Raw genomic sequence first — 16,451 nt, forward strand, 5'->3', positions numbered from 1 at the left:
CACCCGCTCCCTGCTCAACGCCCAGTTGACGGCAACAATTCTCCAACTTGAATGATAAACCTGGACCAAATGGGCTACAGGGAACAATTCTGGAGGTACAGGAAGAGACTACATGTGTCGGTGTTGCTAGCATGGCAGAAAGCACCTGGCACAGCCCTAGTGTCCATTGGACGGGCAGTGGACGGGCTTTCCCTTTCCTCTCCCAATGTCCAAGTATCAATCGGTTCGTGCCTTCTGCTAGGATGCTAAAGGGCCTGTAATTAACATGAGCATAATAATCCATATAGTATTTCGTTATCTGAAATAATGCGATCTATTAAACAAACAAAACCCCCGGCGGTGTTTATCATTACTCCTGCGTTTGACCGTCTCCCTCTTGCAGCTGGAGCAGAGCCTGGCCGCTGGCCACTAGATGCCACTGTTGTATAAGGACATGTTGGGCGTAATGCCTCAGACAATGAGTAATTTACTTAGAGAACATGTATGTGTATAATTAGGAGTCATCAATGTCTTTCTTTTAAAATAAAATAAGTTTACCATATCTAATTAGATATTTCTTATAAGATGGATTTCATTCTAATTGGGTAAAGCTATGCTGCTGGTTTAAAATACAGCAAAGGATGTATTTGTATTCACTTTCACAGTTTCCATATTTTTTTAGTCCTTGCAATAAATGTATCTGATTACACCTTTTAAATCGATGTTCTCTCAAACTGGTATGACATAAATGATTGTTCTGTCATTGTGATTTTACTGCCATTGTTTTCAGCATGTGAGGTTTTCTAGTGATATCTCTCTTAATCTCATTCCGTCTTTCCCTGTCCTCCTGATTGTGATCTTAGATCTGCATATTCTTTCCATCCAAACTCAAGTAATCTATTTAAAGAGCCAACAGTGGCCACCACGGATGACTCTGGCTTGACCATGACAGCACAGGCTTTCCAGCAGCAGTGAGCTCAGTAATCCACAGCTAATGAGCCAGAGCTCCAAAATGTCCGTTGTGCAAGGAGCTTCTTTAAAAGCTCAAATTTCCTGTAGCTGAGTGTTAACAATGGAAGTCTAGATTTTTCAGATGTTGGACTGTATCCAGCCTAGGTAAAATTCAAATTCAATGCTTTTTTTTTGCAGGGAAAATACATGCCTTAAAGCTTCAATATGAATTCAGAAGGCAGTGGCTAGTCAGTGTGACACCCAGTGTGGGTAAGGCTTGCACCCCTTCCCAAAGCAGTTTCATTAATGCCTGAATTCTCTTCACCAACCTGAACTTTGGATTTTCCCACCAAAATTCTGTGTTGCATGCTGACGTCAGAACTTTGCTGGTTTTACAGTTCTTTCAGAAGTGTGGGAGTTTTGGTGTGGGTGATCTTCCTCAGATCAGCTCTAGTGGCCCAAGGCTGCAACACTGACCACTTCCACCTTATGAGTGCTCCCATCAGCCTAGTCCTGCCTGTCTGGCACGTGAGCCACTCCTGTGTTTCCCAATTATGACTCGAACTTGTCTATTCAATCTTGATGGCATCTTTCAAATTACTTTGAATTATCTCCTGAAAGAAGCTACGCCTGCAACAAAACAGTGGCAAAGTGATTATAGAGTAATTTTCAGATTGTGGTTTATAACTGTGTTGTACCTCAGAAATAGCTTGTCCCAGTGGGCATGGCTTTCTCTGCTATCCCTATCTCTCATATATCAAATTATGGATTATTATACACAAGTTGTATCTCTGTCTTATTTATTGGAGTGTTGGTTCACTAAATAAAGGATCTCAACAATGATTTGAGCTGGCTGAAAACATGCTTGAAATTTATGTATTTCAGTGAAAGCTTTTCAACAAGCTCTATTTCTGAAGCTAAAGTACTTCAGTTCCCAATGACCAAATTCATTAAAATATAAATTAGCCTAAAGAAACATATGAATCACAATAGTATATTTGCATATCATCTATTTGGTGTGCCTATAACAGTTTCTTCATGTAGACTAACAGCTACTGCAATCTTTACAACCACAGAGTTGAATAAATGACTGTGGGGTGAATAAGAAAGCAAAGAGAGCAAGGAAGAAAATTCTTTCTGCTGAATGGGGAAGAATACTGCAGAATTCTGCAATTGAAATTAAAACCTGTGTTAAACCAGTTTCCTCCACTAAGACATATCTTAGCTAATCAATTAGCATTGACCGTCTCAGTATTCTAATAATAGGAAAGGATTTAAGGAAATGTCATGTTTTGTTTGTATTTTCAGAACTGTAGAAAATTACTGATAATTGCAGAAGAGTGAATATTCTCTAAGAAATAAAGGTGAAGAGGATGGAACGAGAATGTCTTGTCTAAGGGGAGTTAGATGATCCTCCTGCAGTAAGACATTTGCATCCTCAAAAGGCAGCACCAGAAATTTCTCATAAGGTTTGACCTGTTGTTCTGTAAGTAATATATCCGAGACTCCAATACAGAGTATCTTGTCAGTTCCTTTGAATAAATGAAGCTGAACTGATGCAGCAGCTTGGCTAGTTTCTCTGATCTGTACCAGTTCTCTGCTCTATGCCTTCACATGTATTTCCATGAATTGTTGATACACTTGGCCAGTGAATTTTCTGTGACTTCAAAGCTAAGCCTTTCACTTTGCCTTGTATAAAACATGCCCAGAAGCTGGATTCGGAAGAAAATAAGTAGAAGGAAAAATATTGATTTTAGATGTTAGGATAATATAAGAAAAATGGTTCAAAAATAAAAGGGGAGGGGAAGCCTGTTTTCTTTTTCTTTTTCTTTTTTTTTAGATTTGTCGTTTGTTGCAAATACTTCCCAGAAAATTATTTTGTAGTGAAGTAATTATCTCCATATAAATGCAAACAATAACTGCAAATATTGCATTTGTGACATCCAGAAAGTGCCATAACATTCTTAAGAGATGTTGTTCTACATCTGTTCTTCATCTTTCCAGGAGAAAGGAGGAAGAAAGGATTGGTTAGTCTTCAAGAATGATGGGCATCAGGTTCATTGTTGGATTTTCTGCAAAGGCTTATGTTTGATATCATAGAGCACAAACTCAATTAGCTCTAATGTAATTTGTTAGCTGTTGTGATGCAACTCAGTGTGTGTCATTGTGCATTGCTCTGATCAAGGAACGTTAGGGAGACGGTCAAAAGAACCAAATAGTCACAGATTTATGCCCTTTCTAGAAGAGACTAGGACATTTTGAATCTTAAAGGACAATAGACCTTTACACTTCTAACTTACCTAGAATATCTTTGAAAATATGACCTTTAATATAGTCCCATCTTTCTAAACAGCTGCAGGGTCATCCCAGCATTTCGAGATAAAATTGAAGACATATAAAATAAGGAATTGCTGAGTTTTAATCAAACTGAGAAAGAATAAATCATAAGATGTGAAAAAAAAAAAAGTTTCATGACTAAAGCTTTTCAAACAATGCAATTTTACTGTATTATCATATCCCATTAGTTCTTCAGTCACATGAGAACACAAAGCATGTAGGTAACCTAAGCATGACTATTGCTGCTCTCTAGGAAAATTGTTCAATAATTCATTGACCTCCCATTGCTTAGGTTTTCTGCCTAAAATATAATCCTCTGTTTTCTTGATATTGTCAATTTTTTTTTTAAGTGGAAGAATTTTTAATATTCAACTTGGTAGCATTTGAAATCAGCTTGAAATAGAAAATTTTATGAGAGTTTTATAAACTTCATTTAAACTGAATCCTAGGAAAGGTGGAAAAAAAAGTATTGCAGATGACTAATTTTTAAGGAATTGGGAGGAAGAGACACCATTATGTAAAGGAATGTTTAGTATCAAAGCATATAAATAGCTTTAGCTGACAGCAGAACAATAACTTCAAAAGTTAACAAATCATTCTCAAATTTTGATAGAAAAGGAAGCTAGAAAAAGAAAGCTAGATTTATACCATTCTGAAGATAAGAAAGGCTGATTTAATTGTGATTTTAAAGGATTTTTCAGACATGCTCAACTTTTGATTTCAGTGTTTTTAATCCTGATTTGCACTAATAAAAACTAGGTGCAAATGAGTGCTGATGAGTCTGTATTGAAGTTAAACGAATAGTTGAAAATGTCTATGAATATTCATTTAAATTCAAAAATTAACTCCAAATTGATCGTGCCTATGACTTTGTGAATTTGCTTTCTACGAGCATACTTGCACTTGAAATTACCTTTCATGAATATTTGAAAAAGCAAATTTTCAATTAGATATTTCATATACTTGCAGAAAATAATTTTTTAGTGATATATTTAATTGTGAGATTTGGATTTTACATCATGCTGCCTGATATTTGTGATCTGTTCTGTGGGACTGCGTATTTGAAGGAAGGTTTTAGCTGGATGGAACACTTTGGAAAACCTTTACCTTGTGAGTTACAGGATTTATCAAGAAGCAGAAACAAATGAGAATAAACAATAAAATAAGAAATTCTGCAGATTTCCAATTTCCATTTGAGGATTTTTAAAAAAATATATTGAACTTTGTACTTCAGCATGAAGTGAATCTTAGAGGCCAGTTTCTCCTCATTTGTGCTGTCAGGCCATGATCACGGCCAAGTTCAGTGACTATGTCCAAGCAGAATAACTTTAAGGAAGTGGTTGTTTGGATTTTTAACCATTGAAGACGAGAGTCATGATAAATTGCAATGGCTGATAGTTTGGGGTAGCTTAGAAAAAGTGGTATACATGCAATGACTGTCACTGGAGCTCCAACATGGGATGTGTGGTTTCAATTAGAAGCTGACTTCACAAAAGAAGTCCTAGATCTAATAAGGTGTTTATTGTATAGAACTGTTCTCATTGTGTATCCAGTTTAAACATTATCTAGAGCCCGGTGACTTGCAGGAAGAACTGAAGGTGAAAATAATATTCTTACTAAGGGGCACAAGAGAAATTATTGTTTGGCAAGCCTTCCATATCAGGAGGAGAAACCAACACCAGCAAGTGAGAGGAGAGAATGGGGTGTGGGCCTGCTTGGCACAGGTATTTTTGTGTTCCTAGGAAGAAGGAGAAGCAGGAAGGATGCTTGACCCCTCCATGGATGCAGTAGGATCAGTTCTGGCCAGAGCTGTGACGTGTGGGGAGGCTCAGAGGAGACGCTGCTGGCAGCCTGCAGGTGACCATGGGACCCCAGGAAGGTGAGCTCACCCAGCTCAAACAAGGGCAAGGGGTGCTCAAGGGGAGCAGCCTGAGCAAGGCTTGCACTGGCCTCAGCACCCCCTGTGCTGCCAATCTCACTGGGGGGAGAGGTCCTCATCGATAACGGCAGTCTAAGAACGCAATTTTAAATTTCAGTTTAGTTTTTATTTTGTGGCTTCATCCATTGTTGTGCACAGGAGTGTAAACACTTATTTTGCTGGGCTAAACGTATCCTGATTTCATCTTTCACCTTGGCAGCTGAACAGAGTATTCCCTATGGCTGATTCAAGGCACTTTCTTACTGGTGGAGCAAGGAAATAGACACACACAAGTGTTCCCTCGGAGCAGGAGAGTGGCTTCCCACCTAGTTACTGGAGCCAGCTTGGGGCAGGTAAGGCAGTGCTGAGTCAGTCTCCCTCATCAGGCACAGCCAGTGCCTCCAACAAGCAGCAGGGGAGGGAGGGATTGTTTATGATGCATAAGGTACCATAAGAGATACCATACAACTCAAAAGAAATTGAATCAGGTTCTGAAACTGAGACAACCAAATTTTTCAGCATGATCAGCCTTGGCTTGCCAGGATATTGAGTACCTTGAATTCCATGTTCAAATATTTTGCAAGCTAAAATACTGTTTATTGGAAGAAATTTGTGAGTACTTTAAAGCCAGGAATTATTTGGTGAAATTTCTCAGTGATTTTTAGATAATTTAAAAAGAAGAAATGTAGGATGAATAAATTATTTTGTTATATTGCGTCTTCATCTGTAGTTTGAATAGTGAGAGAGAAATCTGGCCCCAGTGCCTAGAAGTCATACTCAAGGATTGGATTTCCTGTGTAAAAGCTATACAGTGTGATAACACAGTTGTACTGCATATTCAGTTTTGATATGTAACCTTTTAAATAAATTGGAATACTCTTTGTGCCTATACTGGCACACACACAGAGATCATAAACAATAATTTTGTAAAGGTCACTTCCTCACTAAGCGCTTGAGCTCATGGCAAGAGCAGCATACGGCTATTAAAGGACCTTTATGCTTCTATTTTTTGGTGTCTGTTAATATTTTTGCAGCTTTGAAGCTCTCTTTAATATAAAGGCTGTGTCCCATGCCACGGGTCTGTCTGTGCAGGCCTGTGCAGTCAGACCCTGGGTTTCCTCCCTGTGCATTTTAGTAGCAAATGCCTGGTGGCCCTAGGATCTGGGGTTACTCACAGCCTGGAGCAGCATGCCTGAGGCTGGCAGCATCCTTCCTGCTGGGAATGAGGGGGAACACAGCAAGATCCAAATGGTGGAGGCTTTTGTGTCAGTAGCACCTCAAGACAGCCAGGTATCAGGAACCTGGGCAATACATGAGTGCCAGCAGTGGCTGAGGGACCTGCACAAGGTGAGAGTTACCAGATGCTTGCCAAGTTCAGCTACATAGCATGTTGCTCAGATTTTCCTGCTGTTGCCCTTCTAAGGTGCTAATGAAGTTGTTAGTTGAATAATTTTTTTTGGTCCAGTGGAAATTCTCCTTGTCTTGCTTGTCTCCAGCAAAATACTTTGTCTCAGAGGAAATGCTTGGAAATTTATAGTCCATCCAACCAACATTAAAACCACATATATCTGCTGGTCTTCAGAAACAAAAGCACATTTTGTTACAAACTCCCTTTATGCTATACCTGTTGGACTGTTCTTTCCTGTGATTGACAACATGGCCTAAATCAATATTCTTTTATTTTCAGATCTCTATTATTTTGAAGAAATCCTCCTGACAATGTAGGGAGAGGTTATTCTTCACTATAGTGGCATCAGAGGAAACTCTTAGGAGGGTAAGTGGAGTCTATCAGATGTCATTAAAACAGCCCCAAGTGTGTTGTATTTTCTGGGGGGCAGTGGAGCAGGAGGCTGAGATGGTGCATTTTAACTCTGAGTTGTTTTCTTTCCACTGCTGCCTGCTGGTGTAAAGCCACTATGACTCACAGTAGGAACAGGATGTTTGTAAGGATATTTGCCATACACAGAGGGGTTGTAGCTGGAAAACACCACAGTGTGCCTGGAGAAAGGATGCTTGACGTTGCAGGCATGGCCTCTCCAGTGGGCAGAGGTTGGTGCTGCTCACACAGGAGGTGGCTTATCCATCTGCTTGTGGGGACACTCCCACACCTGCTCTGGCACAGCTGGAATTGCCCCAATCCCAGACACAGCACTATGCAAAGCCAAGGCCAGAGCTGTGAACAGCCCAGGTACCCTTCCAGCTTCTGCTGCCACCATCCGTGCTGCTGTGGTGTTTATTCAATATCCCGAATTTTGTTTAAAATTATTTCACTTGTGTCTCAGTGAGAAACCCTTGAATGTATGATTCAAAGCTTTGATTTTCTCTTCTGTGGAAGACCTGTGCCTAGCACCTGTCTGTGATCTTGGGGAGGTTACATGCACTCAACAACAGAGTTATGTCAGCCTTAAAGTTTAAATCACTCAGATGTCTCTTATCCTGGAAAATTTCTTCACTCATTCTGAGGGCAAGCTGATAAAAATCCATATTTCCTAGATTTAAAGTATCAATGTTGCTAGCTCCTTCTGCATTAATAGATTGTCTGTTTTATGGGGTTCTTAATAACTCACTTAAATTTTAACCAATTTGTATTAATGAATTTTAAGGAAGGTCATAACAATATAAAATTATGTATTTGTACTTGTTCCACGTCACTCTACAAACTGTAACTGTTTTTTTCTCAAGCTGATAATTGTAGCTAGCCTTTGGCAGCATTTGTCTGACCTTCCCTACCTTCCCCCACTCCCTGAATCGAAAATTTTTGGTAAGATACTACAAAATCTTCACCAAAAAGGGATGGAACTTCAATCTCGTAATAAGAAATAAAAAAGGTAATTTCCCTTATGATTGATAAGCATAATTTGTAAATGAACCTGTTTTATGGAATGGTGACAAATGGTTGGAGCAGTTAAAAATGAATTGAATATGCAGAAAATAGATTCCCTATAAGAAATAGTATAAATTTGTAAACGCAGAATACAAAATTATTTATAGACGTTGAATGAACGAATTAATTTGGCTGACATTACCTTGCATTTACATAGAAACCAGCTTTCACATTTTCCGTGTAGACCATTTTCTGTGTTCTGCTGTGACTGAGGGAAAAACAAAGCACATGAGTCCTTTAAGGCAAGAGGAAAATATCCCAAAAGTCATTTTAACTGATTCCAAGAGTTGTGCAGTGGGCAGAGATTCAGGGAATGACAAAGGCACATGCAGAGAGGGAGGCAGCAATGCCAGGGAAACAGCTGGTGTCTGAAAAGCCCAGTTTGCTATTCCCCTTACTGCTCTGCCTGGAGGCTGGGGTGGAGCCCTTTGCTGATCAGGCCAGGCTCCAGCCAGGATGCTGGGGGGATGCTGGTCTGGAGCTCGTGGCTTGGGAGGCCCCAGCCAGCTGGGATCGTGTATGGCAAAACCAGGTCCTAACTCCACACTGCCACAGAGAACTGTAAAACCAGCTTCTTGCTTGACCCCATGGGCTCAGTGGGAGTGACTGTACTCCCACTGAGGAGGAAAGGTCTCTGGGGTGGGCTTGTTTCAGTTCTGCTAGCATGGTAGACATTGCTCCCACACTACATGGATACATGTGGGCATGTCTGAGTACTTCTGGTTTTCTATCATAAGACTCGGAAGCAAAGTTTTAATCCATAGGCCTTTGTTTCTCTAATTCTTTCTGATCATCCCAGTGCTGTACAGCTGGTGAAGGCCAAAGATATGTGTTTAGTGCACCAGTGCTGCAAACAAACCATGGCATGGTTCTGTCATGTCATGTCATGTCATAACAGCATCCAGCACATTTCTTGTGCAGGAGGATCTAGATGAACATCTCAGAGGATGCAGCTAAATTGCACAAGCAAAGTCCAGCTCCTGAGCCCCACGGAATGTCTTGGAACAGCCACAGGCTGGTACAGAGGCCAGGAATGGTGAGAGTCTGATTCCTCCTCTTCCCTCTGCATCCTTTCCCATCTTCTTGGTGAGAAGTACATGAAACACCCATTTATTCTTCCTAGATCAAACCGTAGCTAATCCATAATGAGACATGCTGGTATCCTTTCTTGCTACCCAGGCACATAAAACACTCAGCAAGTTTTTCCAGGCTTAAAAACTCGCTGAGTTGAGCCTTGCATAGTGACATTGTGTGACCAAAAGCAAAGTGCAAAAATGCCTAAAATTCAGGACCTCAATTTAACTCACTTTTGTTGGGACATTTCAGACAGGATAATGACATATGAATCCAAAAGACAATTTTTGTATAAAAAGAATAATAAATGTTTCCAATTTCTTCCACAGGCATTTAAGAAAAAAAATTAACAACTATGCTGTCCTGTTCTGTTTCAACATTGAAAGTAGTAGCAAACTATTTGAAATTGGCCCTTCACAGTAACTGTGGCCACAGGAAGGAAACTATAATGTCAAGGTATTAGGAAGAGAGAAGCAAAAAAATAGGTTGCCCGTTCTCTTTTCTTTCATCTCTTGCACAGTTTGGCAGAGAGTTCGGGAAGGGGCTTTTCGCCTCTTCAGGGAGAGACATAAACTTGGACCACACATTCTCAAACACTGCCAGCTTGTCATTCAGCTCATGCATTCAAGATGTTGCATATTAATAGCACTCCCTGATGACTGGTGGGTAGGGGTCTCTCCACCTATACAAAATAAGCCTCTTGGCACAACAAAGTACAAAAGAGGCCCATACAGGGAAAAAAATGCACTTGAGAACTGGTTTGGAGAAACTCTGCACAGATGCTCATGTGCAGATGCATATTTCAGATGGTTTTTTCTTGATTAGCATGCAGCAAACTCACCTGTTTTGCTGCCTGAAGGAGTCACAGCAGACATGGAGGAACACCTGCGTGAGTTCAGTTCTGTCTCCCTGTGAATATGATTTCCACCCTTATTCCGTTGCTGTTCTGCGTAGCCACTGAGACCCTTTTCACTGCCCCTCTTGGACATGCCTAAGCCAGCAAACACAGGGAGGTACTTTGGGATGGAGACAAAGCACGAACAGTGCAGGGTGCTGCATGTTGAGAAGGGAAGCAGGAATGAGTGGGTGGATTGGTCACACAGGTGCATTGGGGGTGCACTGGGGATGCTCAGACCAGATGGGCTCTGGTGTGGCTGAGATAGGAGGATGAGCTCCCAGGACCTGCGCAAGAGCCTTGTGTTTGTCATCTGCAAATGATCTGACACTTGGCACATCCAGAGTTTCACCTGAGGTCTGGTCATGAGATTGAAGAGAATGAAGCAGGCTGTCTCCCCCCTCCCCTGCAGTGTGTTGGTTACACGTGTCTGCCTTAATTTTCACACTGCGCTCTACAGACAGATCCTACACACGCATGGGGAATGAATTTCCTTTGTGCTCTGCTCCATTGTAGTTTACTCCAATGGCAGAAAGCACAGCTTAGTTCTAACCATGTGTTTTGTAAAAATGAGCCTCAGGAGGAGAAAGTGGGGAGAGAGCTGCTTATACATGTGTCGGTATCTGATGCAATCCGCAGTGTGAGCCACGTTTTTCTGGATATTTCAGCATACACTGAGAATGACACATGAGTAGTCCAAGCTATTTTCAGAACTGACAGTTTTCCTTTTCACTCCAACAATTGCTTCTTCAATACACTAGAGTATGCAAAGTGCTTCAATAAACTTTTAATTGGGAGTAGGAGTAACAGTGAAACTAAGGGAAAACTTTAGGCAAAATGAGCTGACCTCAGCTCATACCTGTTTTGTGGGCTTGTTATTAACTTTTTAAAAGAGGCTGCACACCTTGGCATTTGTTGGTTTCTGGCAAGGCTTTTCAGAAGAAATCCTTTTCAGGAGTCTTGCAATAGCCTATGAATGGTTTTATGGTGTTCTTGACCTAGGAAAGATCCAGCAGAAATCTGCGCTGGTGGGAGCCATGGGCTAAAGGTGCCTGGATGTATTTTGAAATACCAAAGCTCTTAGGTATTTCTCTAAAACAAAATATTCAAAATGTTTGGGACTTTCAGAAAATCTCCTCAGATTCTTACAACAGAAAAGAGATTACAAGCAAAACTCTTCAGATAAATGTGAAATGGATTTTGCTCTAATGGCTCTTTCATACTCTTTGCCTGAAGTTCGCTGGCTGACACCAAGAACGCAAATATGCCAGGGACAGGGTCTCTACTTCTTCTTAAGCTGTCAAAATCAGTGAGGGATCTGAGGCATGGTGGAGTATTTCCTAGGAACCTAATTTCTTTCTATTACCCTCCGACAAAATTAACCAATCTCTTTGGAGCTTGCAAAGTAAGGGGCATCCCACAGAGCTAATGCTGTGTGCACTACTTGTAGAAAGGTATTCTTAAAAAAAGCTGCATTCTGGATGCACTCCAAATATCATTACTATTGTTTAATTTCAGTTCCAGTTCAGCATCTGTTTAAGATAGTTTCAAAGATAATAATCTCATCAGACAAATACAAAATACAAAACTGAAATTGCGTTGCTCAATTATTTTGTTTACTAGTGGTGTTAAACCACTGTTTTTGTCTGAATCATGCAAAAGAGCGGTGATTTTTTTTTACCTTTAAGCTCCTCTGAAAATACAGCTTTAGCATCAGTACCTATTTCTTTCCAGATTACGTTATATGAATGAGTTTGATAGGAGTCACCATGGTGAGGAAAGGATAATGGAATTTCAGGTAAGAGTTCTCCATAATGAATTCATTCCTTACAGCATGTTAACACCCACCCATGGAATTAGGGACCTTTGTAACACAATGCAACAATTTACTAGACATCACAAAACACCAATTATAGAATTGGACTGAAATGAGCTGCCAAATCCTCTGTTCCTGATAAAAGAAGGATAGGTATAGTCATGCCAGCACATTTTAACTCCTTCCTAAAAATTCACTTGGGTCCATTGTGAACATTCTCGGTGATACAGTAGATTGACTGCAGTGCTATGTGTATGACATGAAAGTAAAATAAAATAAAAATGAATGGGTCATGAACAGCAGTGAATATGAACTCAATTTGGATCATATTTATTTAAATAATTACAGCAGATTGTTAACTTTGAGAATCTCCTGATTTATGCAAGGGAAAATGAAAGAGAGTTGGCTTCTATATTGTATATTTAGCTTGATAAAAGGAAGCCAGTCTGCATGGAAGAAGTGTGCAATTGAAGTTCCTCAGCAGATATTTTATAAGAGCACAATTAAATGTCAGTACTTTACAAAGAACTCTTAAATCCTAAGACTGAATCTCGTCTGTTTTTACTGGTAGCAGAGTACCAAACTGTAAGCAGAACTGAGCAGGATCTGACTTTCCATCACAGACAGTTAATAATTAAATCAAACATTATATTCAACAATAGAACATATGCATCAGCTTCTTTCAAATTGCATTTCCTTCCTGTTAGATCCATTAGTGTAAACCAGACTGCCTTTAGAAAACCCCTTATTGCTGCTGTCTTTCAGCACAGTTCCTGAAATGGATAATGTGGTGCATATTATGGGCAATTACACAGAACTCCCTAGTGACAGGGTTTTAGAGTTTCAGAATAAAACAGCTGGAACTACAGGGCTGTAAACTAATCGGAAAAAGAGACAATAGTAGCACATTTAATGCACATTGTTAGAACATGGACAAAGACTAGATGTGAAATACTACATATCACTATACCTTCTGTATTGCACAGCATCTTCACTGCAAATCCTGTTTAACTCTTGAAAGACCAGGTAGTCAAAAGCCAAAGATTTTGTCATGAACAAGTGCATGCACAGCTCTATAACCTGAGCTAATTGGAAACATTAGAGGAAGAAGCCTTGATCCAAAGCTGTGGTTTTCTCTTAATGTCAGTGTAGTTTGAATCAAATCCAGAACTCTATTCAAAAATTATAATTTATTAATGAATGCATAATGAATGTATACCTACATATGCTAAAAAACTATGTCTCCACCCCTCTTTTACTGTTTCAATATACTGAGAATTTAGCATTTGTGTTGCAAAAAATGCATTTGCTCTTCAGTATATCTTGGATATTGCCACAATGCATAGCATTTGATCCTCCATCAGTTTAAATTGATGGCAAAGCTCCCATTAATTTTAGTAATACAGCAGTGGATTTTTAGAATAGCACATGCATCATTTAAAAGCACAATGACCATGATTACATGTGTAATCACAGTAATTGTGCACACAATTAGTGGTTGGGTATCTAACTGCCTTTCAAAAATCAGTTGCTCTACTTGCGTGTATACTCACAGTAGTCACTTGTGAAAATGCAGGGCAGCCCAGAGCATCCTCACCTCTGTGCTTGCCCCTGAAATACTGCAGGTGAGGGCTTGTCTCTAGCAGTAGGAATGTAGGATAGAGAAGTATATGTTTACATTGCAGTGACTTGAACCATAAACAAGAAAGGGAGAGAAATAGCTGCAGGGTCTCTTTGGGAAAGTAAAAATGTAAAATTACTTCAACTAATTTTTCAAAAGGACAGAGACTGATTTGAACCAGCTCCTGTCTTGTGAGCCTCCTTATCAGCAGTGTCCAGCAGGCATGGGCATGTTAATGTTTTATAATGGTATGGCAAAATGATAAAATAATATATCAAATAACAGCACCATACTACAATATAACAACAACAAAAAAACCCCAAAACAAACAAACAAAAAAAAACCCCAAAAACCAAACAAATAAAATCACACTGAATAAAATTTTGCAGCTTAAAAAATTCAGCAAACAAAGTTTCAACATAGTGCAGTGAGTTTCTTAGAATGCAGAACCCAAGAACCAACTGCTGTGGCTCCTTCTAGTTTACAGGGTGTCTCCTTTTGCTTAGAAGGTTGGTTCCTATAGCTGCAGAGGTATAGGAAAACACATCCTCCCTAGACAGGGATAAGACTTCCAGATCCATCCTTTTGCTCAGTAAAATGGTAGCTGGAGAAAATTTTACACAAACCATTTTATCCAGTTGTGCCCCACAGTCCTGGCTTCCCTCCTGCCCTGGGCCATGGCGAGTGTGCTTTGCTTTCCCAGTTACAGCTTTGTGACCCCACAGCGGAGGGGAGGGATGGGGGAGCTGGCCAGGCTGGGCCTGTGCTTCTCCCAGGGGAAGGCTGGGCCATGAGCCCCATGAGGGAAAGCACGTGTCATTAGCAGCCAGAAAGCACCCTCTTCCTGGGGAGGAATGGGTGTGATTCCAGGGGATGGGAGCACTGGAGTTGTGTTGAATGAGAAGTATCTCAGCCTCTCCAGGAGCTCCCCTTGCTGTGCAGTGACAGGCTACAGCACTCACTCTGAGGGACTGGGCAGGACAAGATCCCATGGCTTGTGACAACAGGTCCCCCAGCAGCACTGACCCTATGGGAGAGGCAACTGTCTTTCCAGATTAAAGACTCAAAAATTGGCAATGAATGAAAAATTAACTCTTTCTGAGGCTTCCAGTGCCTGGAGGAGGGTGGCTGGACTGAGAGGCCTTCAGCAGACTACATGTTGTATGTTTACCAAGGAGGAAACCTTGTAAAATGTGCTGGGGCAGATGTAGTGGTTGCAAATCACGTGCTGTCTAAATAAGATCTGAATATCAAATGTTGTAATGTTTGACAATATCTGGTTCTCGACTTACCTTGTTTTAGAGGTGGCAATTTTGAGGCTTATCCTCATATGTGGGATTTTAGTCCCATCAGAGTTTGGGAAATTTTGTCCTGGGCTCTGGTGTGCTGAGAAGACAACAAATGTATTCTGTCAGGAAGAAGAGGGAACAGTGGTCAGATGCTTAAAAAATGTTTCTTCTGCTACTGGAAAACTTCACCATGTTTTCCTTCAACAGCATCAGCTTGCAGCTGAGCTCACTGCATGCATGGCTGTGCTCCCTGGATTCTCAGAGCCCAAGGCCACAGTGACTTGGCATGTTTTCAGAATAGCTTTATGTAAGTTAATCCACATGGCATGTTCTGTTGCCTCTGCACAAATACCTGCTAAATAGTTTTTTAAAACTTTATTGAAGCACCTGATTCCCTTCTTGATTCTCTACAACCATCCCGCTGATCATTGTAGCAGATTCTGTTCTTATTTTCATTACAATAAACGTGAAGTAACCTCATTGACATCCAGTCAGAGGGAATTTCAGCTCTCTGCATTGCCTTGGGTCTACAGTCTTGTACACAGGAGCTGTTCAAGTAGATTGAATTCAGCACAGAGCATTAAACGCCGTCACTTTTGTTATTAACATTAGAGAGCTATATGAAGCCTTGAAGCTATGAAATCCCTTAAGTCCTGCAGAAAACATTTCTTTATACAGATCTGAAGTGTTATTCGAACAAATTCACCCTAAAAGATGGAGAATTGCTGGGACATGAAGAACATAAGGCTCTAAGACTGTATATTGGAGAAAAATTCCCTCAGAAGTGTGCATTTAGTCACCTTTGGTGACACATGCTGCCTTGCCTGCCACCTCTGCAAGTGTGGCCTCACTTTCACTTTTATTGCAACATGTGTCAAATGAAATGAAAACAGAGATTTGGGAAAGGATATAATTAACCTACTTGTAAGCATTAACCTTAAATATCTTGCTAATTATCTCACTAATTTAATCACTGTAGATCTCAAACTTGTTTGTTAAATATTTAATTCTACAAATTGTTTTTGATACAGAGGTGTGGGGAGCTTTCTGTGAATGTAAGTTACTTTGTAAAACTCTGTAAAACCATTGTTATGTTCACACTTCATTGAACAAACCCTGCTGTCAACAAGACTTTTAATGGAAATCACAAGCAACTGTGCCCTGAGGCAAAGAGATATAGTGCCCTATTATTTTAAAATCCAATGAACACATTGTGTGGAGTATAGACCAGAAATTTCTTCCTGCACATCTTTGGGTTTGATTCCATGGGAGTCTAGACTAGAAAGCTCTGGGTTTCCTTGTTCCTTCGGTTGCAGTGAAGCAATCCAGCTATTCCTTACCTATTCACCTCTTTATTACTTGAATAACTCAGCAAGATTATGCCATTGATTTTCAGCCCTTTTTATCAAGTCACTACCTTGTGCTACAGGGAACCTAAAAGGTGTTTAGATGCTCCAGTTACAATGCCACCCAAAGTGCCTCTAATTATTCCTGAGAGGAAGCTCTTGAATTTGGTAGTGTTTGTTGAGAAGCTGAAAGCTCTGTTTTTGTTCCTTCCTCCCTGATGGGAAGGGGGCCATGCTTCTGCTGCCTCCTGCAAACACCCACGGCACAGCCAAGCACTGCAAGGCAGGGTATGGGTGCTGGGGACATCCTGGGTGGAGCGGATGGCTAAGGCAGGACACAC

The 16,451-nt window shown here is 40.5% G+C and overlaps 1 protein-coding gene and 1 long non-coding RNA gene across 2 annotated transcripts in view; one reads left to right on the forward strand and one right to left on the reverse strand.

The window, feature by feature from the left end:
- Positions 1 to 8,232, reverse strand: part of SNX7 (sorting nexin 7) — a 56,259-nt gene extending 48,027 nt beyond the window's left edge. The window contains exon 1 of the mRNA XM_058029903.1: positions 8,212 to 8,232. The gene's annotated coding sequence lies outside the window, so the exon portion shown is untranslated. The remainder of the gene's footprint in view (positions 1 to 8,211) is intronic.
- On the forward strand, positions 5,434 to 11,836 carry LOC131086736 (uncharacterized). The gene is made up of 3 exons (XR_009114797.1): positions 5,434 to 5,538; positions 6,873 to 6,959; positions 11,773 to 11,836. It is a non-coding gene; the product is annotated as an uncharacterized LOC131086736 (long non-coding RNA).
- The last annotated feature ends 4,615 nt before the right edge of the window (positions 11,837 to 16,451 follow it).

The sequence above is a fragment of the Melospiza georgiana genome, chromosome 9 (genome assembly GCF_028018845.1).
Source record: "Melospiza georgiana isolate bMelGeo1 chromosome 9, bMelGeo1.pri, whole genome shotgun sequence".
Taxonomy (NCBI): domain Eukaryota; kingdom Metazoa; phylum Chordata; class Aves; order Passeriformes; family Passerellidae; genus Melospiza; species Melospiza georgiana.